At 58.9% G+C, this 24,587-nt stretch overlaps 1 pseudogene; it reads right to left on the bottom strand.

The window, feature by feature from the left end:
• Nucleotides 1-7,540: 7,540 nt before the first annotated feature.
• LOC142435733 (cytosolic phospholipase A2 beta-like) overlaps nucleotides 7,541-24,587 on the bottom strand; it is a 33,097-nt pseudogene continuing 16,050 nt past the window's right edge.

Genomic DNA, 24,587 nt, shown 5'->3' with positions numbered 1-24,587 from the left:
AGAGCAGGGCTGTGCCCTGGACGGCATGAACACGGGCCTCGTGCACCCTGATACCATGGTTGGAGGCCACCCAGAGCGAGCTGAAAGGGTTCTGCAGGCACCCGGAGGATTTGCAGAACTCAGACAGGTTGGCAGGTGGTGGGAAACCTAGGGAGCAGGGGGTGGGCAGCCAGAGAGGAGAGGGCAGCAATCCCCTGTGACTTTCCTGATGCAGCCCCACAGTGCTGTTCAGCTGTGGGCGGTGAGGGAGGTCCACACAGTACAACTATGGGCAGCGGAGGCCCAGGGGTAGTGCCAACTGGAGGGAGAAGCCCTGCTCCTCCACGCCTGGCTGTACAGCAAGGTGGCCACTGCCGAGTCCCCGGACTGTGGGAAGGACTTGGAGGGTGTGGAAGTGAGTCGTGCCGGGAAAGTGGATGGAGGAACGGAGGGTAGGGTAGATGCTGGGTGGGCTGAGGGGGCAGGAGATGCCCTGCGGAGTTCTAGAACCAGGGTTGAGGGATGTGGGAGCTGTTGGGGCCAGCTGGCCCTTTCGTGAGTTTTAGGAGCTGCCTGAACCCTATCCACATTGACCCTCTCCAGCCCCACCTTTGGCAGATGCTGGCACAGAAGTTCAAGGTCTTCCGGGAGAAAGGGCAGAGTGTGGGGCTGCCAGGGTGCAGGCTCTGAGGGAGCTGGCAGGTGCCCTGGAACTCGCCTCCCCCAGCTGCATGGCCCAGAGTCAAGTCCACAGGAGCTGCGTTGAGGCCACAGGGGTGAGGCTGGACAAGGCAATGAATGCCCGCACAGAGGTGGGTTCCTTAGTGGGACAGGCCAGCGACAGCCAAGGGGCTCGGGACACAGGGGCCTACCCAGATGTGTGTGCTTGTGTGCGTGTGTGTGTGTGCTCATGTGTAGGGGTGGGCATGTAGGTGTGTGCATGCGTACTTCTGTGTGTATTCTCGTGTGTGCATGTGTGTATGAAGGGGCATGGCTGACTCCAGCTCCCAGCATCAATCAGCCTTCCCCGTCCGACCACACTCCTTCCTGCCCCCAGTTTGGAGTCCTTCAGCGCAGGTCACCCCTTGTGGCAGGAGCACGAAGTGGACTCTCCCAATGCTCCCTGAGCACGGGCCGCAGTTTCGTTGGGGGCACAGGCCCTGCTGGTCTTCTTGCTGACCGCCACTCTTAGAGCTCCCTGCCTCCCCTCCCCACACCCTCCTTTCTCGGGATCTGGTGTCTCAGTGCACTGAGCACCTGACAGGTCCTGCAACCGAAATCCTGGGGCTGGGTGGCCCCGGGGTCAGCCCTCTCCTCACTGACTGTTGGAGGTGCTACAGGCAGACCCCCTGACAGGCAGCTCACTCGCTCCATGAGCCGCCGTCCTCATGTGCTCAGGGCTCCCCATCTTTTTGCCTTCCACCCAACATGCGTGTCAAGACCCTTTCCTCCCTCGGGCCCTGCCTGTGGCCCCCGGGCCTCATCAGGAACCGGCTGTGATCAGAGGAAACCATCTTCTAACCACCAAAGGGCCAGAAGGCGTGAATGTACAGCAATGATAATAGGTAAAGGTCACGGTAAAGTCACAGAGGACAGGAAAGACAGGGGCGAGAGAATACAATACAGAGTCAGACATGTTTTATTAAACATCCTCACTTCAGCTCCTCTTGATGGACCACGTGGAACTGGGAGAAGTGGAACCTTTGCTATCTTGGGACGTGTATAGGGAGCCTGGAGACACACCTCTTCAGTAGTGACATGGGTCACAAGGTGGGCGGTATCTATCGTAAGGCCCCTGTACTTGAGCTCACCAAGGTGAGGAAAGCTAATACCTGCATTGGGGGAAGCTACAAAGGGGGCTGGGTGTCACGGTGGGAAGAGAGGGCAAAAGGATCATATCTGCTTCTACACAGAGATACAATCAGCCATGTGCTCACATTAAGGCAGCCTAGCTGTTAACGGAGAATCCGTGGGAATGATTTTTAAAGTAGGATAATGTACTTGGACTTTACCTCTAACTTACCAAAGTAGACGCTTTCCTACCGTGGAACACCAGCTTTCCAGATTCTCACTGTTATAAGTTAGGGAATAGAATCTTCATCCTATTTCCCTCCTTGTTAACGCCCCACAAATCCCCCAGCCACAGTCTTTGCTCAAAAGGAAGTGGCCCTGTTCTCAGGGAGAAAGTTGCTGGCCCTCCTTCCCGCTGTGCCCTCGACTTCCACAAGGCGGCGCTCGAGCTGTGGGGCCACATGCAGAAGGTGGTCCTGGTGGAGGGTGCTGTCCTTGGCCACGACCTGGCGTCTGTGGAGGTCCTGCAGCACCAGCACCGCCTCCTGCAGGGGAGGGCCCCAGTCCCCCCCCGCCCCGCGGCAACCCCTCTTTGTAGGCAATGGATGGATGAGGAGCCCTCACCCCCAGCTGACCACAGGCAGGACTGCAGCCTGCCCCTGCCCCCTCTGCGATGGGGGGTGACGAGCCTGGGCTTGACCTAGGCTGGGGTACAGTCAGGATGGCCTGCAGAGTCCTGGGTGGAGAAGCATTCAGCCTGCTCTTTGCCAGCTGCAGAGGGAGCTGGTGGCTGTGGACGAGGTGGTGGTTCAGATGGGGATGGAGGCCATTCAGGTACACCCTGCGGTCCTGGAGGGCCTGGGCGGGCAGATGGCTGAGGTGCAGGAGGCCTGTGCCACCTGGACATGAAGGCCTTGGAGCAGGGCCGGCAGCTGGAGTGGGCAGCCCATGGCCACGCCTTCCTCAGGCACTGCCAAGAACTGCTGTATGTGCCACCCCACCTGGATGGGGGCTCGCTCTGTTCCATGCGGATGGGGGCACCCAGCTCTTCCGTGCCTCCTCCCTGTTCTGCCCTCCTGGCCCTAAGACCTGTTCCCATGCCCTGTCCCCCACCCAGCACTCGGGCTCAAGAGGAGCAGGCGCTAGTCTATATCCTCAGAAGGGCCAGCTGGGGCCAAGGAGACACTGGGGCAGGAGCTCTGCCTGAGAGCCCAGGCAGTGTGGCCGGCGGGGTAGCAGTTGCTGGACACCAGCCACGTCATAGCCCCAGAGATGTGCGCGCTGAGGTCTAGGGCCAGGGTGGCGCGTGGCCAGAGCCCCCTTTCCTGCTTCTCCCTGCTCCACGGTAACCCAGTCCTGCCCCACCCAGGCGACACCCTGCGCCCCTCCCAACAGCCCTCTGCCCCCCAGGTCACAGCGTCTCCGGGAGCTGAACAGGCAGCTGCAGGAGCTCCGGACGACCTGGGCCCTTCACCAGGAGCACTGCCTGGTGAGCCAGGACCAGGAGGAGCTTCGGGGAATGCTGGGTCAGGCTGAGGTCTGGCTGGCCTCCTGAGAGGACCTCCTGCTAGACCCTGACTGTGGGGTGAGCAGGGATCCACCCCTTTGAGGGCCACATGCCTGGCACCAGGACTTGGAAAGGCAGCTGGCGGCCCAGGAGAAGCTCACCCAGGTCCAGATGTAGGTGAGGGTGTGGAGGGCGGGACTGAGGAGGAGTCGAGGGGCCTCCACCTGCGGTGGGGTCTCCAGAGAATTGATCTGCCCTGAGGGGCTCCCCTTCGAGGAAACAGCCGCAGGGTCCTGTCCTCCGTGGGCAGTCTGGCTCTGTGGGGTCCATCACAGCTTCTTCTGCCCCAATGCTCCCTCCCCTCCTCCTCCTGGTTTCCCCCTCTGAGAGTTGCCCCCAGAGCAAGCCCTGTGGGACACAGAGGGTCACTATGGGTGGAAACCAATCAATAATCTCATGGGTGCAGAGCACACTCTGAGGAACACAGGGGAGGTGACACTAGATACAGAGAGTCTGAGTGGAGCGACGGTTTGTAATCCTTGTGTAGGCTGGGGGCGGGGCTGATGGGGGGGGGTTGATACCACAGGATCCTGTGGGACTGAAAGTGAGGACCTGAGGGTGGACGGGCAGAGGGAGTGCCCCATCCTCTGATGCAGGAAGGTGGTCAGCTAGGGTGAGCACGGAGGAAGATGAGCAGGGGCTCTGCAGTCACACAAATGTCATGTAAGAATCTCACTTTAGTATAAAATGTTTGTCTCCATTGCAAAGCCACCTCTAGCAACTAGAATCCCCTCTCTCCCCATCTGGAGCAGACGAGTGAAGAAAATCAAAAACTGAAGCAAAGCAGTCCACAGGACTAACGGACCACCAAGACCACAGCCCTCCATCCTTGTCCTGGAGACCAGGAGAGTTAGATGGTGTCCAGCCACCGCCTCAAACTGCTCTGGTTGAGCTCAAACTGGCAACTTGTGCACAGCTTGAAAGCCAATGGAAGTCGACTTCATGAAGAAAGGGCATTACAAGTTTGACAGGGACTGCTGGAACCCTGAGACCAGGGCCCTTCAAATCCAAAACAGAGCCCAGCTCCGGGAATCACTCCTGCCCAAGCAACAGTCGAGCTGATAAAGTGAACGCATGGCACCTGTGAGGCACTTGCTTCCCAGAGCAAAGGGGAGGATTTGCCCTCAAAGTTCAGGAGGGAGGGAGGGGCCAGGGAGGAGGCAAGAAGAGTGCTGTGTTATATTATGAGGGCTGCAAACAAAATGTGTATAAATTGTTAAACTGCTCTGCATGTTTCCACTTAAAACAAAAACCCTCTATATTAAAATTCATATATATGTGCATTATATGTGTGTATATATATATTACTCAAACCCAAGGTCAGAAAAAGGCATGCCCTGGGCGGCTGCTCGTGGCAAGGTCAGTGGTCGGAAACCCATCAGAAAGACGCGGCTCGGCTGTCTGCTCCCGTAGTGACAGCCTCAGAGAGCCGCAGGGGCCATCGTGTGCTGTCCTACAGGGCCTATATGATAGAAATTGACTTGATTGCAATGATTTGAGTGCTTTGAAGGTCAGAAACTGTAGACAGTGATCTATAAACGTCCTTCTCTCCTGTAAGGTGTCTGTAACACAATCAAAGGAAAACAATCGTCTGCTCTCCAGATCTTCAATGGGACCATTTCCAGGGAGACTGGCCACACACTGCCAGGCTGTGCCTTCTCAGATCCGCTGGCACTGCTAGGAAGGTTGTGGGCCCTGCGGGGGTGGGGGACTCTCCAGCCTGCTCCCCAGCAATAGAGGCACTAGGCCAAGACTGGAAGAGCCCCGGCGGGGGGAGAGTGGGGAGGTTGAGGCAGTCACTGTGCCCTGCTTCTGACACTCTTCATGTGGCTGCTATGGTCACCCTTGACCTCAGGGAAGGCCAAGGGTCACCAGGGCAGAAAACACTTCCTTTTTACGGTGAGGGCCATATCGGGTCTCAACTCCACTGCTAATTAACTGTGGTCTCTAGCAAGTAACCCAGCCTCTCGGTGCACCCAGTTTCCCCAGTGCTATCTGGAGTCCCCAGAAGGGCCAGGTACAGCGAGGCTGCTTGCAGCTGGGCCAGAACCAGCAGCTGCCCTCACCGTGCCCTGAAGCCAGAAGCCCAGAACTCAAAGGCTGAGCTTTGCTGAAGGTCGTCCGACAGGGCCTCTCAGATTAAGTAAGCGGTCCCAAGCTCCAGTCTGCACAAGTTGCTCCCTGGAACACGTGGCCCGGGCCCCTAATGTGGGCACACAGAAAGCCAGTTCACCTCTCAGGACAGTGGTGGTGTGACTGGATGTGGACATGCCCGCATCGCCCGCTCGGGGCTCCTGGAGCAGGGTCCCCATCTGCTCTGCACCTCCCGCACCAGATGCCCACTGCCCTGGGACCAAGAGAAGCCTCACCCCCACCCGCCAGGGCAACCCATGGTCCCCGGGCAGCTTCTGGACCATGTCACTCCCTTCCCCAGACTTGACGGCTGTCCCACCCACGGGCTCAGCCCTCTGCACTCATGCCTGTCCATGTGTGCATGTGTGTGTGCGGGCGCACCTGTGATAGATGTTCACGTGTTTTTGGTAGATGCGTGTCATCGGTGTGGTGTGTGTTCATCCAGGTGTGTTTATGGTATACGTGCCTGTGGTATGTCCATCCATGTGTGTGTGTCTGTGTGGTGTGAGTCCATGGGCACACACACACATCTGCAGACCCGTGCGATCCTTCAGCTTCCTGCTGCTGGCTGGTCTGCGGAGAAGAGCAGGCCCTCTCGGAACGCCTTGCCTACTGGAGCAGCACGGGGTTAGGGCAGCCTCTCTTGGCATACTCCCAGCAAGCTTGCCTGGACTTGGCCTCTTGCAACTGTGCCCTTTGGCCTGCCTTCTCCTCTTCCCTCTCCAAACCAACCTCGGCTCATGGGCAGCCTGCTGCCTCCCCGTCCCTTGCTGTCACAGTCCCCTACAGCTCTCCCAAGGCACAGGCCCCGTCGCCCTCCAAGGGGAGAAGAGAATCTAGTCAGGGGTCAGAAGGTGGAGGCAGAGAAGGCAGGGCAGGGCAAGGCTCTCTCTCTCTCACATGTGCAAGCAGGAGCCACTGTTCCCCCCTACTCCCACCCCCCAGAATGTGCAGCACCCCTGAGCCCACCACCCTCCACCAGTGGAGACATCCTGGGGCACCATCTCCGCTGTAATTGCCCACCTCCACGCACTCTCCCATGGGGTCCAGTTCATGAATGGGATGAATGGGATGAATGGCTGGTGTGAAGCCTCATCCTGGACACAGGGGTACTGAGCAGTCACTCCTGCCCTGACTCTCACTCTGTGCCCAACCTGGGAGTCACTCAGCCATGCATTGGGGGGAAGGGGGAAGGGGAGTGTCATGGGAATCCACGTGGTTACCAATGCTAGAGGAACGTGGGGTATTGTCAGGGAGGTGGTGGTGGGGCAGGTGTGGCCCAGGGACCCAACATTCATTCACTGGGCCTCGCTGCTCCTCCACAGGGGTGGGTGGGGCCAGAAGTGACCCTGGGGCTGTAGGTGAGTGGGTGGGCCCAGAAGTGACCCTGGGGCTGTAGGTGAGGACGTGCTCCATCTAGGTCACCACATGGAATCAGCCACAGACTGCCCATGCAGGCTCACCACAGTCTAGCCAGGCCACCACGCAGCACCCTGGGAACGGGCAGCTCCTGGTAAGAGGCAGCCCTTCCGAGGTCACACCTTCCTAGGCTCTTCCTCAAGGTGTTCTGACCCCCACCCGGCAAAGAGGGCAGCTACTGGCTGGGAGGGTGGGGCAGGGGTGCCCGAAGCAGACACCTCCTACGGGGCTTCCTGCTGGGAAAGGGTGGCACAACACCAAGAGGCTGGCAACTCTTTGCGGGGCCAGGGAGATGTGTCCTTGTCTTGTTTCCTAAACTGGTCTTTGATGGTGGTACCAAAGGTCTCCCCATTCGTAGCAGCAATGACATCCTCAGACCGTTGGTGGGACGAGTCCTGTAATGTGTGCAGCCCCCGAGTCCCTGCGTACAGCATTCAGAGCAGCAGGGCGGGGGAGCCTGGGACTCTCCCCCCAGTACCAGCACTCTACACTGGGCCCAGCCACCCAGAACCCCAACCCCACCCCATTTGCACCCCAGCTGCCACAGCACCTCTGCACCCCACCTCTCCCGGTGCTTGGAGAAGAGGCCCACTGTGGCCTGCTCCAGGGCCCAGGGCCCAGGACCAGAGCAGCTGCTGAGCTGTGGCAAGCCCGCAGTCACAGCTTCGGTTCACAGTGCAGATGGCCCTCTGAGGTGCTGTCAGCTCCTGCCCCGTCTGGGGTACCAGGGCATACACCCAAGGCTAGGAAGGGTGCCGCAGGGGCCAACCAGGCCCTCCGAGGCCCCAGAACACTGGTGGATGGCTCTCTGAGGCTGAGGCATGGCGGGGCAGAGCTGCAGCGCTGTCCCTCCATGGCGTCACTTGGGGCGGGCTGTCAGCGCTGCCTCCTCCTCCGCACGGCCTCGCGCAGGGCAGCCATCAGCGGCTCCTGGTTGTTGCAGATGTTGTAGTGGGCCAGGCCCAGAAGCTTGTCCAAGTCCTCCTGGCTATAGGTCACTTTCGAGTAGTGGTAGGGGGAGTCAGACGGAGACAGGTTCACCCGGCCGGCCTCCTGCTCCTCAGGCGTCCTAGGGACCCCTGTGCAGAGAGAACACATCTTGGGCATGGAGGGGCAGGGTGCTGGGGTGGAGGGCGGGTCTGCTGGGTCGGGGAAGCTGGGACACCAGGAAGGGGGTGGCGGCGAGCTGGCTCACCAGGGGCTGAGTGGTCCCGGAAGGAGTCGTTGACCAGGGGGAAGTGCAGAATGATTGGGGCCTCAGGCCGGCCGGGGTCGGAGAACTTGTGGCACTCTCGAGGCTGGCGCTCCTCCTCGGGGCTGGGAGAGATGGGCGGGAACGGGATGCCCTGCTCTTGGCACATGCGGCCCACCAGCTGCAGCTGCTGCAGGGGCACAGAGGGCAGGAGAGGGCTAGCCTCGGGCTCCCTTGGTCCTGGACACTGACGTCACACAGGACCAAGCATCAGTCGGAGTGGACAGCCGTGCCGCAGCCCCTCAGAGCTCCACCAAACGGACTGTAGCCATCGCTGAGGCCAGCCATGAAGGGCACACACCTCTCACTAAATTAACACAGAAACTAAACGCTGGGGTGTCGACGGTCTGCAACCAGCTGGGGTGCAGGTGCAGCCAACCAGATTCACCATCACATCATCTCCCCATTGCGGAGAATGCCCCCTGAAGGAGCGTGAATGAAACCCCAGTTCTTTTCACAGGGAGCACTGGTGGTGAAGCAGTTATGTGCTGGACGAGGTTCTGCAGGGTCAGCACTGGGAAACCACCCGCTGTTCCATGGATAGAGGGCCGAGCACCACGTTCCTGAACTTGTGCCTCCACGTTGGTAGCCACAGACTCTCCCTTAACAGCCATGCTGCCTTCAAGTGAGCACATGGCTGGTCTGATCTCCCTACAGAGGCAGACATCCTCTGGCTCTCTCTTCCTGCTGTCGCCCAGCCCCCCTCTCAGCTTCCCCCAATGCAGCTGTTAGGCTTCCTCACTTGTGAGCTCAGGACGTTACTGTTGATCCCACCCACCTTGTGGCGTATGTAACTACTGAATATGCATGTCTTAAGGCTACCTGTAACTACCCCAAGATAATACAGCTCCTCTCTCTTCCCCCACTTCCACGTGGTCCATCAAGAGGAGCTGAGGTGAGCATGCTATCATAAAACGTGCCTGACTCCTTTATTGTACTCTCGCTCCCCTATCTCTCCTAGCCTCTATGACTTTACTAGACCTTTACTATTTTATCGCCATACAATTGTGTCTACTGACCCATTGGTTGTTAGAGGCTGGTTTCCTGTGACAAACTGCTCCGTGGGCATTTTTACTCCCGTAAGCATTTCGATCTCGGAAACACACCAAGGGGGACCCGGTGAGTCAGCATGGACTCCATGGTGGGGATCCTGGTTTGGTTCTTTTGACATGGTGTGGTGGTTAGATATTATGTCCACTTGGACCTGCGTGAAAGTGCAGGGGTGGAGTCCCACCTGTCACTCAGGTGGAAGCCTGGTGATCCCTCCTTGGAAGGAAGGAGAGATGCTATGAGCCTCTTCCTCCTCGCTGGGATTCTGTCTCCAGGGACGGCCCCATGGGGCCACCAGCCTGGAGAGCTGCCGACTCGGCCGTGTTCACGCCAGCCTGGACATTATCTGCCTGCAGCTACACAGAGGCTGAGGAAGGTTCTGACTAGCATGGTCTTGAATCGCACTGGGCTGGGATGCCTTGCTGATCTAAAATGATTTATTGATCTAAAGCTCTTTCTTTTTACACAGAGGAGTGTTGCTGCTCAGCCCATAGCATGTGGGTCCCTATCTCGTAGGGTTGGGAGGAAGCCAGCAAGGCACACACTGTGAAGCCGCCCTAGCATCCTCGGGTGCCACTCATCAGCTCCTCCACCAGAAAGGCGGCATTTAAATTGTAGTCCAGTGACAGGATGAGGTCCATGTCCCGGGTGGGCTGCAGGAGGGGTGGGCAGCTGGTGTTGACAAAGTAGCCCACGTCCAGCAGGCACAGGCAGGGCTCCCCAGGGGTAAGCTGGTTAGGGTGTCCATCCAGTTTGGTGTCTGGAGAGGTGGGCAGGGTGGGAGGGCAGCCTTGAGCACGGGTGCTGAGGACACCACGCTTGCTCCCCTGGTCAGTGGCAGTCACTGGCTGCTCCTGGAAAAAGACTCCGCCCTCAGGCCCCACCCACCTGGCCCCAGCCCTGAAGCAACCTCCAGCCCAAGCTGAAGGAGAAGGCAGGAAACTCTACTCCCCACATCCCGTGGTGCCACACATGGAAGGCCTGGAGCAAAGGGGTGAGGTGAGGGGCCCAGGAGGGGCCTGGAGCCAAGGCCCACAGCTCTGGGAAGACATCAGGGGGCTGGACCCCGGTGGGAGAAGCTACCTTTCCAGGAGGAGAAGTGAGGGTGCTGGAAATAGTCTTTGTGGAACTGGAGACCACGCAGAAAGTTGTGGGTGGCCTGGGCAAGCGGGCGCCACGTCAGGAGGCCAGAGAACAACTCCCTGATCCTCCCAGCCAGGCTGGGTGGCACTTCCATCTTCAGCACTGGGACCTGCTCCTTGTCTGCACAGCCAGGGAGTGGGGCGTGGGTGCTAGCCCAGTCTGAGGGCAGTGACCCCGGAGAGGGAAAGAGCTGAGACCAGTGCCCCCACCTCCACACACACAGAGCTGGGAGTCACATGCCCACCTCCAGCACCAGCCCCGGAGCCTGGGCACCTACCCAAGCTGGTCAGGGTCTGAGCCCAGCGATCCCAGAACGGACTGGGCTCCGAGGACCAGTATTAGCTGTCTTGGAGGCTGGCTGCATATAGGTTGGTCCAGATACCTGGGAGCGCAGATACAAGCGGACGAGAGCCCCCATTCCTGTCACAGCCTGACCCTTCCCTGCTGCCCGCCTCAGTGATGGGGCTCCCCCAGAAACATCCTCCCCTCCCCCATTCTCTCTCCAAGACCCCCTCACCTTCCAGGAAGCAGATGCGGGACTCAGGCATCCTCTTCATCAGCCGCCCCATGAAGAACTCGGAGCCGAAGAGCTCGGAGGGGATGAAGGCACCTTACTTGGAGAAACCGAGCTCGTAGGGGGAGAAATCACACCACTCTGCGGTGGGAAGGGACCGCTGTTGGCCACCACCCTCCTGCCCACCCGAACCCACGCAGGGCAGCCACAAAGGACGGGGCGACTCCCCTCCAGTCCAAGTGACTCTGGGGTCATGGGTGTCTGGATTCACTCGGGTCCCGGACCAGAGTGTAAGGAGAAGGGCATGAAAAACTGCCTCCCCACACCATCCCAACCACCCCTTCCCCGACCCCTGGCCGCCCGGGGCCTCAACCAGCTGCCTCGACCTGCCTCCAAATTCGAAGGTGGACAGGCCGTGCCCCTTAGTGTTGAGGGCATAGTACATGGCGAGAGGTTTCTGGCCGTGCCTCAGAGCCTGTCGCTGCTCCGAGAGCTTGTGGTCATCAGGCTGTAGGGAGATACCTCCGTGTAAAACCATTGCTGCCTGGTCTCTGGAGATCTCCCCTCGCCCTGCTACCCAGCAGGGCTGCCTCCAGGTCTAGGCCCTTCCCCGTGGGCCGCCCTTCTGTACCCAATCATGTCGCATGGCCTCATTGATGAGGGCCCAGAGGTTCTTGAAGCAGGCCGGGTGTCCCAGGTGAGCGCGCTCCTCCAGCTCCTGGTCGTACCATTGCAGCTGGCTGGGAGCTAACATGCCCAGCTTGTTCTTGGTCACCTGCGTCTTCAGCAGTACGGTGGCGCCCTCCAGGTCCTTCTGCAACCACTCTGGATCCTTGTAGAGGTTTTCTAAGGTCCTAGGCAAAGCCAGAGGTCGGGGGCAGACAGGTACCTCTAAGAGTCCCCCGAGACCTCACACCCCTTCGGACCTTCTCTCCCAGGGCAGCAGCCCGCAGGTGCCTTCCAGCTCCATGGAGACAGCCGAAGCCCATGGGGCACCTTGGGCATATCGCACCTGCCACCTGCCTCCTCGCAGACCTTCCAATCTAGTCATGGAGGCCAAGGGGGCACTGGAGAAGCCTTACCACAGGCACCCCTGCCTCTGCCCACTCACCCCCAGATCCCACACTCAGCCTGCTCACCAAGTGGAACCCGAGGCCCCTGTGATGTAGAAGAAGCAGTCCAAGAGGCCCAGCTCCCTGAGGCCGGTCAGGTGCCCATACAGGGAAGTCATTGCCCGGACCCCTCCACCAGTAGCCATGATTGCCACCACTGGGACCTGGAAGGGCAGAGTACAGCTGGGCTCAAGGGAGGCCCTGCGGGGACTTCCAGTTGGTGGAGGGGAGGTCAGGGTGCGCCGGGCAGTAAAAACCACAGGAGGAGAACACAGCAAGTCAAGTGGCCACTCAGTCCCCTGCCCCTGGCCCCACCACCAAGTTAGCGTAGGTCAGAGTCTGGTGGGGACCCATGGAGCGGGTCTGAGTCAGAGCAGCTGAGGAGAGTCATGTCAGGATAACCTCCTTCAGCAGGGTGGGTCCTTTCGGGTTTTGAAAACTCCAGGGAGCGTACAGGCCACAGGCCTTATCTCCCCATCCCCAGCCTGGGGAGTACGGCGGTCACTTCTTAAAAGACGCAGGCTCACCTCAAGACCCCCAAATCAGCGCCCCTCTCCCTTTGCAAGGAGCTCATTTCCTTAGGAGCCAGCCCAACCAGAAGAGAGGCCTGGCCAGATGTCCACCGAGTTGTCTGAGAGGCCCAGTCTTAAAAGCAGCTCCAGGACAAGGGCCAACGCCCAGAGAAGGGTGGCTACCCCTGGTGGGGCCCGTGGTTCTGACACTGCTCAGCCGCATCGGGCCCAAGATAACATCAAGAAAGCTCCGGGAAGTACAAGGGGGGTAGGTGGGCAGACGAGAGGCAAACACAAGTCCGCCTTACAACCAACCCTGGTCGGGCAATGGAGTGTGGAGGCCCACTCAGCTCAACCCTCGGCCTGAGACCCCCACACTCCTGCCCAGCCCGACAGACCTCGTCCTCCTGCAGGTCTCCCTCCAGCTGCAGGGCCTGCTGCAGGGCCTTGGCCACCACCTGCTTCCTCCTGCTCAGGAAGGCCTGCTCCTCAGCACACATCTCGAAGCCCAGGCGCACGGCCAGCTCCCCTGGTCTGGGGGTGGGGTGGGGGGATGGACGGACAGTGAGGCAGTGCTCATCCTCATCAGAAAAGAGGACACTGGGCCCATCTCCCTGCAAGATCCACGTCCATCTCTTCTCTCCCTTCAGGCTGTGTGCTGAAGCTTGGAGAGTGAGGGGGGGATGGTGGGCCCAGAGCCACACCAACACGCCCGGCATGACAGCAAGGCCAGCCGGCAGATGAGGGTGTCCCTGTGGCCAAAACGGCCCTGAGTCTCAGCTTCTCCCTCCCCTGCAACGCTGGACCAGGGCTACACTGGGGAGGGGGCACGGAGGCTGAGAAGGAACAAAGGTCTTTAAGTTGGGGCTGCTTATGCTCCTAGACACCGAGGGCCAGCAAAAGTTCTTGAAGGCCCAGCTACGTTGCTTCCATCCAAAAGGTTGCTTCCTTCTGGTCTTTGTGCTCCTCAAACCAGGCGTGTTACTCTCCTCAGCCCCCACCTCTCTCCCACCCAGTGAGGCCACACGCAGACTACAAGGCTGAGGAAGGACCCTCTCTGCTCTGAGCACCTTCCCAAGACTGGGAGCTCCCTGCTGCAGCCACCCGCTGGCTTCCGGTCCTCCAGGCCACCCAGCTGCACGTAGTGCCCTCCCTCCACCGGCTGCTCTCCCCCAGCCCAGCCTCTCACATGTCTTCTTTTCTCAGCTCCACCTTCATCAGAGGCTCCTGCAAACCAGCAAAACACCACTCAGAAGGGCTGGCACCTCCACCCCAACTCCGGCCCTGGGATGTACCAGCCATCTCCACAGGGATGCACCCCCACAGCCCAGCCCAGGGGCTTGGCCCAAAAGAAAAGGGAGAGAAGGAGTCACCCCCTGCCCCCACCCCCGCACTGGCCTGAGGCCCTGTCCCACCCCCACATCAAGGTCTCTTCCTCTGAGTGAAGAGTACCTGGGACGTAGGGAAGACCAGCCTCACGAGCTGGTCTGATGGCAGGGCCCTGAGTGGCACCTTCAGTTGCTCCTGGGGGGCGTTCTGCAAGGGGACCAAAACTGTACACTTACCCGAGTCTCAGAGCAGGGGTACCACCCGGCCCTGTGGGCCTGAAGTCCAGGGGGTCAGTGGGGGGGGGACCCTACCTGCAGGTGGATACTCAGCTCCTGCTCCCAGCAGGTGGGGAAGTGGAAACGGAAGGAGTCGCTGCCTACGGTGGCCTCCTGAGATCCCTCGTAGGACCTGGGGACCACAAGCTGAACTTTTCCCTTTGACTCTGGAGAAAGGAACCGAGGTAGGGGTGGGAGGGGGTTCCCTGCCCGTGAGGTATCTCCCGCCCCTGTGGCTGGCAGAGGCTGGGAGGAGTTACCCCCAGCCCAGCCCCCTCGGAGCAGGGTCATGGGAAAAGACCAGGTCCTGGTAAGCCCGGGCAGTTTCACCCCCAGCCCCTAGCCTTCGGAGGCTAAAGGTGGCTGGCAGCTTCTTCCAGGATGGGCAGCTGTGGAAGGGGGAAGACATAGGCTGAGGGCCAGGGCTGTCCTGGTGACCTGGGAGACTCACCCTTCTGGTCCCCAGCCTCCTCCAGCCGCACATGCAAGCGGGAAAGCTCACGGGCCTGTGTTGGGAAGAGAAGATTCATATGCCGCCCCTCCCACGCAAGGATACCTCACCACTACCCTTTCCCCTGCAGCCCGCGGTTCCTGCTCCTCAGTCCCATGTCCTCTGGAAATCATAGCTCCTCCCACATTGCTCTTTCCTGGTCCAGACAGACTTGCAGCCAGGAGGGCAGGTGAGCAGATGGCGTGAGGGAGGGTGTGTCACTCACCACTACAATCCCAAATCACTACTATGATCCCAAATCACTACTATGATCCCAAATCACTACTATGATCCCAAAGCACTACTATGATCACAAAGCACTACTATGATCCCAAATCACTACTATGATCACAAAGCACTACTATGATCACAAAGCACTACTATGACCCCAAAGCACTACTATGATCCCAAATCACTACTATGATCCCAACACTACTATGATTACACAGCACTACTATGATCACAAAGCACTACCATGATCCCGAATTAGTACCATGATCCTAAGTCACCATTACCTTCCCAAATCACCACTGTGATCCCGAATCACTACTATGATCCTGAATCAATCACTACAATGATCTGACTCACCACTAGGACACCGTTGCTGGTGAGCTGCTCCGCACAGTCTGTCCTGGGAAAAGCCATGAGCGGGGGTCAGGTTCTTGCCCCCAACGAAGCCTAGGCAGTCCTTCCAACCACAGAGGGTCCCCGGGGAAGGACACCAGCCCTGAGCGCACGAGGCTCTCTCCTTCCAGAAGGGAGAGATTTGACCCAGAGCCCCTCTCCCTACCTCGCAACCCCCAACTCCCCTGACCCCCGCAACCCGCAACTCACACACTCTGCAGGCGGAATTCAACGTCGAACCGCTCCCCACCCTGAAAAAGCAAGTTATAAAGGTAAGACGTGTGCATGTATGTGGGCATGCATGTGAGTGGTTGTGTGCACATGTGAGTGTGTGTGCATGTGTATCCACATGGCTGTGCATGTGTGAGTGTGACAGTGGTTGAGTGCGTGTGCTTGCGTGTGAGTGTACCTGTGTATGTGTGTGAGGCTGCGTGTGGGTGTGAATGTGAGTGTGTGTGTCAGTGTGGGTATGTGCAGATTCCAACCCAGACGCCAGCCAGGGGTGCCAATGCGGGGAGGGCTGCTGTCCATAATGTGGCCCCGAGGAGGGGGCCGCTCCTCGGGAAGCAGGTCCTGGTTGACACTCGGGCACCAGGTAAACCTGACCTCATGGTCTGTAAACAAGTTCTTTGAAGAGGGGTATTTAAGCAGCATCCCGTTGGTGGTACGGAGGGTGGCCGCCCATGTGGATTCTTGCCTGCGGGCTCAGCAAGAAGCTCTGGCGCCAGAACTCCCCAGGCAGCAGAGTGCCCACGTCAAACAGCACTGACAGCACGGGGTCGTCGCTGGTCAGCAGGTCCTGGTCAAAGACTTTCAGCTCCACCATGTTCTGGAAGGGGAGCAGCGGGACAGGGCCATGGGGTGGGGGTGGGGTGGGGGTGGCGCTGGGGGTACGCAGGGCTGGGCTGAGGCAGGCCCACCTTGATCTGGCTGTGCACCCGGAAGAGGAAGCTCTGGTTCCAGACAGGGTTTCTGCAGTTGTTGACCGTGCGCGTCTGGAGCCGGTGGTTGCAGGCCGTGGGCAGCCACAGGGTCACATAGAAGTCAGGGTGGGTCACTTGGAGGAGAAGAAATGAGGGCCAATTCTCCCCCAAGCCAGCCACACAGAGTCTACCACCAGAGGGATCCCTGGGGACGCACCGAACCCCACCCTCCATCACCAGCCCTTGCCTGTCCCTCTTTGCAGCCCCTCCTCCCAGGACCTCGCAGGCCCAGCCCTCCTGCCACCTCCCACCGTCCCTGCCCTGCTCCAATTGCAACCTCAGTTCCCTTCTCCTCTCTCAGTCAACTCACCCACGTCCCTGGCAGGCAGGCTGTGGGCCTGCAGCACACGAATGGTGAGCAGGCAGGTCCCTGGCAACTTGGCCTGCAGAGCAGCGGGTAGGGGACAAGCTTGCTGTGGGATGACATGACCAAAGGCCGCAGGTGATGGAAGGGAGTTTGGGGCACCTGTGAGGGCTCACCCTGCACCAACAGGGCCAAGGCCACCCAGAACCCCGAGTCTAGAAGAGACAGGGAACGTCCATAGGAACTTACACAATGCCCATGACAGGTCTGTCCCAAGGGCTATCCATACATTAACTCAGCCGACTACTACGCTGCCTCACGAGGAGGCGGAGGCATGGAGAGGTGACCCAGCAACTGGCCGGAGACCCAGAGGCAGGATCGCTGTGCTCTCCGCTTCCCTCTCCTGGAACCAGCAGGCTCCCATCTTGCCACCTGTCTGCCCCAGCCCATGCCCTCGCTTACAAAGCTCTGGGTGGGCATACAGAAGGGCATGGAGGGAGCGGCCTGCTAGGACTAAGCTCCTGTTTGCTCACTCGCTCCTCCCTGTGCATCCCACCCCTGGTCAGGGGGCAGTTCTGGAAACCACCTCTGTGCTGGGGCAGGTGGGAGTTTACCAGGCCAGGCAGCCCATGGGCGCCAAGCCCTGTGCCCTCCAGGTTCTCCGAGGGCAGAGAAACAAAGGACCCAAGTACTCCATCCCAAACCACCCCGGGCTCTGGGCTGAAGCCCTGCCAGGTGCGCTGGGGCCAGGGAGCATGTGTCAGCACACCCTTTCACTGGCCTCCCAGCTGCCATTGGAAGTCCCAGCTGCATGCGCCCAGGGGTTCCTGGCAGAGGAAGAACCCGGGAAAGTCACCCATCTCATCAGTCTCAGGCCCCGACAGCCCAGGCAACTGACTCAGAGGGAGCAGGGGAGCAGCCAGCAGCCTCTCCCTGCCTAGAAGCTCTGTGGATCCCCAGCCCAGCCATGCCCCTACCCAAAGCTGGCAAACATGCCCCCTACACCTGAAGACCACCGCGGCCACAGCCCTCCAGAGAAAGCATTAGCCAGGACTCAGGTGGGGAGTAAGAGTCAGAGTGGGCTCCAGTGCCACGCCAGTCTTACCAGAGCCATGATGCTTGGGGTCCCAGGCGGGGCGAGCAAAGGCAGCAGTAGCCACTGGGCCGAGGACTGTGGGGTTTTAAGCCAAAATCCAAGTATGTCCCAACTGGCCTCCCTTGCCCCTCCCACCTGCATCTTCAGCTCCGCCCAAGCCCCACACCCTGCCCAAGAAATGAGGCACCTCAGCCTATACTGGGGCTACTGACACCCTCCCATGGGCTCAAGGTCCCCCACCCCTGCTGCGTTCCTGGAAAACCCACTGCCCCCAGCAGACACCACCTGGGCCTGCCCAGCCAGGTCCTGCTTCCAGGACAGCTCACCAACCACCCGTGTGAGCAGGACAGGAAGGCATGGCTTGGAGGGGCCAACAGGTCTGGGCAGCCGCCAGAGGTAGGGCAAGGGCAGAGTCCCCACCAACAAGGCTTGTAGCAACATCCAGGTACCACTAGGACAGGAATGCCCAGTCTCCACTGAAGCAGACCCGGAGGAGGGGTGTATCCGGAGCCTATCATCACAGCAGGGGAGTGGCTGTTACTAAAAACAGCTCTTCAAAGCCAGGGCCTGGGCCACCTGGGTCCCCAGAGATGGCCAGGACTGGAGCTCCAGGTGGGAACCCAGGGGAAGGGGGCTCATCTCCCCTTTTGTGGGGGCAGCATGAGAAAGCCAGTTCCTTCTGCAGAGGAGCAGCCCACGGGTGGGGGTGGGGCAGTTTCTGTCCCCTGGTCCCTGTGCTGGTTAGGAGACACAGGCTCGTCCGCAGGTCACCAACCCCATCGCGAAGCAAACCAGTGTCCCAGTCAATGAGCCCTGGCAGAGAGTTAAAACAGGGTTGGCCTGCCAGCCAGACCGGAGTACAAGCTGTGGTCCCTGGACAGACAGGGAGCTAGCTCCTCTCTCTGACATTTCCATCTGAACCCTCCCCGCCCTGCCGGAGACACAGAAAGCCACAAGGAGCAGGTACCACATGGAGCCTCCCCGGCTTTATTGAGCATGTCCTTCGAGCGAGCGAGCGGGCCCTTACAGAAACCCTCTCCAGGCCCCAGGGCAGCCAGAAAGGTAGGGACCATCATTATCTCCACTTCACAGCTTTACAGAGGAGGGAGGACGCCACAGCTGGCCTCCACCCACGGGGCTGCTTCACCTGCGTGGCAGCTTTCTGGGAACCCTGACCTAGACACCTGCCTGGCACTTCCTGGTCCTCCTCCTATCACCCACGATAGTCTCCAGGGTCGGTCCCAATCCAAACGGGGTTCTGGGTCAGACAGACTGCAGGGTGTCTCTGTGGGGGCCCATCTGGGGAGGAGTCAGAGTGCCCCCTGAGCTGTGGGGGCGGGGCACGTTCCCTGGGGGTTCCACTAGTCCAGGCCTGAGGCCTTGGTGAGGGTGTTGAGCAGTTGGAAGTAACTATACTTGAGGTCATACTCCATGTCGTACCAGAAGTTCACTGTGGGGAGAGCAAGCACATGAGTGGGTGGCCCAGCTCTGACCCAGAGCCTCCCCAGCCCACCCGCTGGCCGAGGCCGGCAGCTCCTCACCAGCAATGCAGCCCTGGGACTGCTGCACGTGGTGGAACCACAAGGCCGGCAGGTAGAGCATCTCGCCGGCCTGCATGGTGCAGCGGAAGGCCTGGGCCCCACGGTACTGTGGGTACCGGGACAGATCTGGTGCCAGGGGATCCAGTGGAAGCCAGGGCACCTGGGGACGTAGCAGGACCGGGGAACTCGGCCTTTGGCCTTGCCAACGGTAAAGGCCAAAGGTCCTCCTCCACTCCGCCCTGGGAAGCCAGCCCCAGAAGGTGGGACCTTACGGAGGAAGGGGCCACCTTCCCAGGACCTTTGGGGCCCACTTGCTCCTCGGAGATGGATGAGCTCGCCCCTCCCTGAGGCCCAGGGCCAAGATGGACACCTTCTCCATGGCCTCTTCATCCACCACCTCAAAGGTGCCCACCTCAGTGAGTCGGTAGGTTGCTGGGGTGTACAGCTCTGATGCCAGAGAAAAAGGGGGAGCTCAGCAAAGAGTGCTCCTAGCCCCTCACACCTCCTCCCAGCCTCTCCTGTTGGATGCCTGGCCCCAGGGACACAGGCAGGGAATCCTCGCTACCCTTCCTCTGGTTTGGGGCCCATGCGTAAGGCAGGCCCCAGCCCTACCATAGGGGATGAAGGGTCGGTCGCTGGGCAGGTGTAACAGAAAATGTTTGTCTCCAGAGAGGACACAGTAGAGGTTTTCATAGTGGTCCTTGTGCACTGCCAACACAAAGAAGGTCCTGGGCAGATTTGGCGGAGCAGGGCACATCAGAGGCAGAACCTGCCCACCCAGAGCCTTGCGCCTCAAGACAGCCAGGGGTGTAAAAATGAGAAAGTCCTGCGAATAAATATTTCAACCTTCCATCCAAAGTGTCCCCTGATGTCTCCTTTACGCCCAGTTCTAGTTCAACTTAGCCAGTAAAGGATCTCCATCCCTCTGCCATGAGCATGGTGCTCTTTTAAACTCCATCCGGGCTCAGACTGAAAACAGCCTCTTCAAAGAACAGCCAGGATCCTGGAGGACAATGAATTTATAAGGGGGGAGGGGGAATCCCATTATTTTCTACACAGTTTCTGAAGCCCCCTCATTTCCCTCAGGGAGAAGAACTCGGGAAGGGAGGGTGAGAACGTTTGAACCAACTAGAGGGACTGAATCAATGTCACTGAGCTGTTAGCGTAGAAGCTTGGTGTGTGCTTCTGCTCTGTGTATTCTCAATGACATAGTCAAACCAGACTCCAGGAGATGCCCAGGGAGGAATGGGGTGGAGAGCATTTCAGATCCCAGCCACCAGGGACTTGGCACTCACCACACCCCCCATGCGGGTCATCTCTCCAAAGAGGTAAATATCCACGCATAGGGTTCTCCCAAGTTCACCTCCGGGGCCAACGTGCCCTCTGAGAGATGTCTAGTGCGCCCCCACACCAAAGTCATCCCACCCACCACGCTGCCACGCCACTCCTCCTCTGTTCGCAGAATTGTAGACCGACCCTCCAGGCCAGCCTCCCACCCTTGGCCCCATCCTGGCTCCTCCCTGTCCCTGCATCCCAGAGACACCTACAGGACGTCACTGCGGCCGCCTCCCCCAGCCAGAAGTTCACCACCTCTGGCATCTTTCCTGCAGGACAGAGGAGGAGAGTTAGGAGCGGTTGTCCCCTGCAGGTCGGGTCTGGGATAGCACCCAACAGGATGTGGGAGGGGGTGCTGCATGCGAGCGAGGGGCATCCCAGGGAAAAGTGGCGAAGAGGCCATGGTTTGGAGGGCTTGGGGAGTGGGCCCAGCCCCCCACAGGCAAAAGTTAGAGCACTAATCCTTTGCAGTCGGTCAACAGTCAAGGCTTCCAGGGCGGCAGGGCCTGACCCTGGCCATGGGGTGGTGGGTGTGGGCCAAGACAATCAATGTCACTGAGCTGTCAGTGTAGAAGCTTGGTGTGTGCTTCTGCTGTGTATTCTCAACGACTTCCCTCTGCCCCAGTCGCCCCCTCTCACCCAGAGCCTCGGAGGCCCAGGGCACGTGGGGCTCCAAGTCGGGCAGCAGCTGGGGCAGCTCGGTAAGCAGGTTAGAGCACTGCTTCTGCACGTAGAGCACGCCAGGGTGCCGGGCCCTGCCCTCCAGGACGTCCAACACACCTCACAGGGGCAGCAGGCGCTCGGCTGGCATCACGAAGTGGTCTCCGCGCACGGAATCAGCATAGCCATCTGGGGTCACCGCTACGCTCACCTCCGTGGCGCCCACCGTGGCCCTAGGGGAAGGGACTCTAAGAGCATGCCCACATGCCACAAGACAGCTCGCCCATCACCCTAGCCCAGCCCAGGGCTGCACCCACCTCAGATAGGGGAGCGACCACTTCTGCAGGGCATTGCGCACGATGCAGGGCCTGCTGGGGCAGACCCAGCCCCGGTAGAAGTGCAGTGGCATCGGGGCCTCATCCAGGTAGGGCATGGTTGGAGGCACGCCAAGCTCTTAAGTGGGGTGGGAGGTAGATGTTGACATAAACAGCACCCAGCCACTTACGGATGAGATGCCCTCTCTGGGCAGGCCACAGGGTATCACTGGGCAGTTCTCACTGGGGAGGGACCAAGAGACTCTGGACCACCAGAAATAGAAGGGGATTTTCAAGGAGGAGGCTGCCGCACGCCTACTCCAGGAGGGGCCACACAGCCCAAGAGCACGTGAGCAACATACTCTGGTGTCAACTTGTGGAGGGGTGGAGTCTAAGCTGTCATTCAGGTTGCAGCTTGATGACCTCATTTGGAGGTGCCCACGGAAATCAATAGCTCCCTTCCTGTGAGACATTCCTGCTGACAAGACACACAGAGCTACACTAGAGCCCAGGAGCCGCAGGGCTCACTTGGAGACCCCTGCTAGCGCTGGGATGCCTCTACCACCACTGGGTCCACAAGGCTTTCCACCCACTGGCCTGTGATCTTCCTGCATCAGCATCATTGCTTGTGTTTAATGAGTAGGAAGAGGGATTTATAGACTGGTGTCGGACATATGGGCTAATATCAGACTTAAGGACTTGATCTGGACTGGGCTGGGATGTTTTCTTAATGTACAATTTTTCTTTGATATAAAGTTCTCTTTTAAAACACATATAAGTGGCTATGAATTTGTTTCTCTGGTCAACTGGGGCTAACACAGCGGGACTCCTGCTTGGCCCAAACCCCAGTCCTCCCTGGGGCCAGACCCTTGGTTAGCTTCCCTAGCTGCGGTGGCGGACCTCTTGCGAAGTATAGAAAAGCAGCCTCAGGCACCACGCAGGAAGCTCCCCGTGGCTGGGGGCAGCAAGATGAAGGAAGAATGCCTTCCAACTGCGAATATTCACTGAATATTTTGGAATGTGCTCAGCACTTGGCTTGGCCAGTGTGAATGGGTCCTTTCAAGATGCTGACAGCCTCATCGGGGAGACATGCCTATAACCTGAACGCCCTGGGTCTTCCATGATGGTACCATGCTGTGTGCTGCCTGGGTGGCTTTCTCTTGCTGCCCTTCATCGCACCCTTCATAAACATCACTGACTCCCTGTTGTGCTCCTGGCTGGCTCCTCGTCTCACCGAGTCTACCTACAAACACTCCCAACCTCCCTCGCCCTCACCTTCTCCCTCTCCCATGCCACCTCCTTTGGGGCCCTTCCACTCACAAGTCACCTCAAGAGCCTTCCTTCCCCCAGCTGGCTATCCTTCTTCTTTAGGAACTTGTGAACCACAATACCCACAGCCCACCCCCTGCCGGCCCCAGCCCACAACCATTTCTAGTAAACAAAAAGTGTTGCCCTCGAGTCGATTCTGGTTCCTGGTGACCCGGGATGTCAGAGTGGACCTTTGCTCCACAGTTTGTGGCCCTGACTTTTCTGAAAAGGATTGCATTTTGTTGGGGGTCCTTTAGGAGGAGGCAAAGTGCACCGACCTTCCCATTAGTAAGACAAATGCTTAACCTTGGACACCACCCCGGGGCTCTGAAAAACTCCTCGTTCCCTTCCTGCGTGCATGTCCACTTGACCACCTGCACCGTCAAGCACACTATCTATGGGCCCTGGTGGTGGCACGGTGCTTAAGCACGTGGCTGCTAACCAGGAGGGGGTTGATCTCAGTCCACCAGGTGCCCCTCGGGAGAGAGACGTGGTGGCCAATCTGTTTCCTCAGACACAATACGGGGCAGTTCTACGACTCCAGTGACAGGTTGGCAAACAGGTTAATATACTATCTACTCAGTTGATTTCCACTGGATAGCTGTCTCTGTCCCTGGCTAGAATGTGATCTCCATGAGGGTGGGGGTGTGGGTTACGCCTTCCCAGGAGGGAGCACAGTGCCCAGCACGCCCATGATCCCCAGTACACACTGGCTTAATGACTGGATTAAAGGCTTACAATATCTCCTGCCACAGTGAACTAACTGGTTCCCCTGGCTTAACTCCCCTCCTTCCAAAAGCATTTATCACCCCAGCTCCAGACATCTTCTTGAAAGGCAGCCTCATGTTGTCACTCTGAGCAAACCTCCTTTGATGACTTACCACTTGGAGAATAAAGTCTGCCTGGCCTTGGTAATGGGGCCCAACCCATTCTTCTCCTCTGATTAGCCTCTTCCTGGAGCCGGCCCCTTACCACACACCCTCCCTGCACCCTGGCCCTGCAGCTCCCTCCATTCTTTCCCTTGGGTAGAGCGGAAGGTCCCCCCTGTGCTTCAAGGCCACTGCCCTCCCCCTGAACCACAAGGTCGCGCGCCTCCGGTGAAGTCATCCGATTAGTCTCACGGTCAGTGGGAAAGTGGGGATGTCTTTAGCTAGATCAGAAATTGGAGCTGAATAGGAAGGTCCCAGGGGACCTGTGAAGGTGGAAAGGGAAGAGCTGATTGGTACTTGAAAGTCACTGGCAAAGAGGCAAGAAGGATCCTGCCTAGTAGACACAGGAACGCGGAGGGGTGACACGTGGCCAAGCTGTGCCAGCCCACTGTAACAGGCACCCCGGAAGATGACTCAGGCTCAGTAAACCCCTGACATTCTCACAGAAATTCTTAACAGAGGTGGTCACTGCTATTTTTAGCCCCTTTATGTTTTTTACTCTTCTTCCATTTTGATTTTCTTGCATTTGAATAGATTTCTTTTGGGGTACGGTCACTCTTCTATCCAAGGGCTTTGAAACGAGAGAATTTCAAGGGAGATCTAGACAATTCCTTTGACCCCAAAATTCCTCTGCTAGGAATTTAACCAACCAAAATACACATGGGCAAAACGCTTCCCTCTCCCGAGCGCACCATCCTCTCTCCGACTCAGGGTGTTTGCCTTCCGTGAACTGCCCCCGCATGTGTCTGCACACTCCCTCCCTCCCCGCCCGTGAGTCTGTGCCCAAGAGCCACCTCCTCATTGAGGACCGCTCTACTCACCCTATTGAACCTCCATCCCGGAGCCCCTCATTGCACTTAACTGATTTCCCCACATTTATCTTCTAACCTACTGTCTCTTCATTTAGTGTGCCTACGGCTAACTGTA

The sequence above is a fragment of the Tenrec ecaudatus genome, assembly GCF_050624435.1.
Source record: "Tenrec ecaudatus isolate mTenEca1 chromosome 1 unlocalized genomic scaffold, mTenEca1.hap1 SUPER_1_unloc_13, whole genome shotgun sequence".
Lineage (NCBI taxonomy): Eukaryota > Metazoa > Chordata > Mammalia > Afrosoricida > Tenrecidae > Tenrec > Tenrec ecaudatus.
Note: the sequence above shows the minus strand (reverse complement) of the source record. Positions and strands in the feature narration are given on the sequence as shown.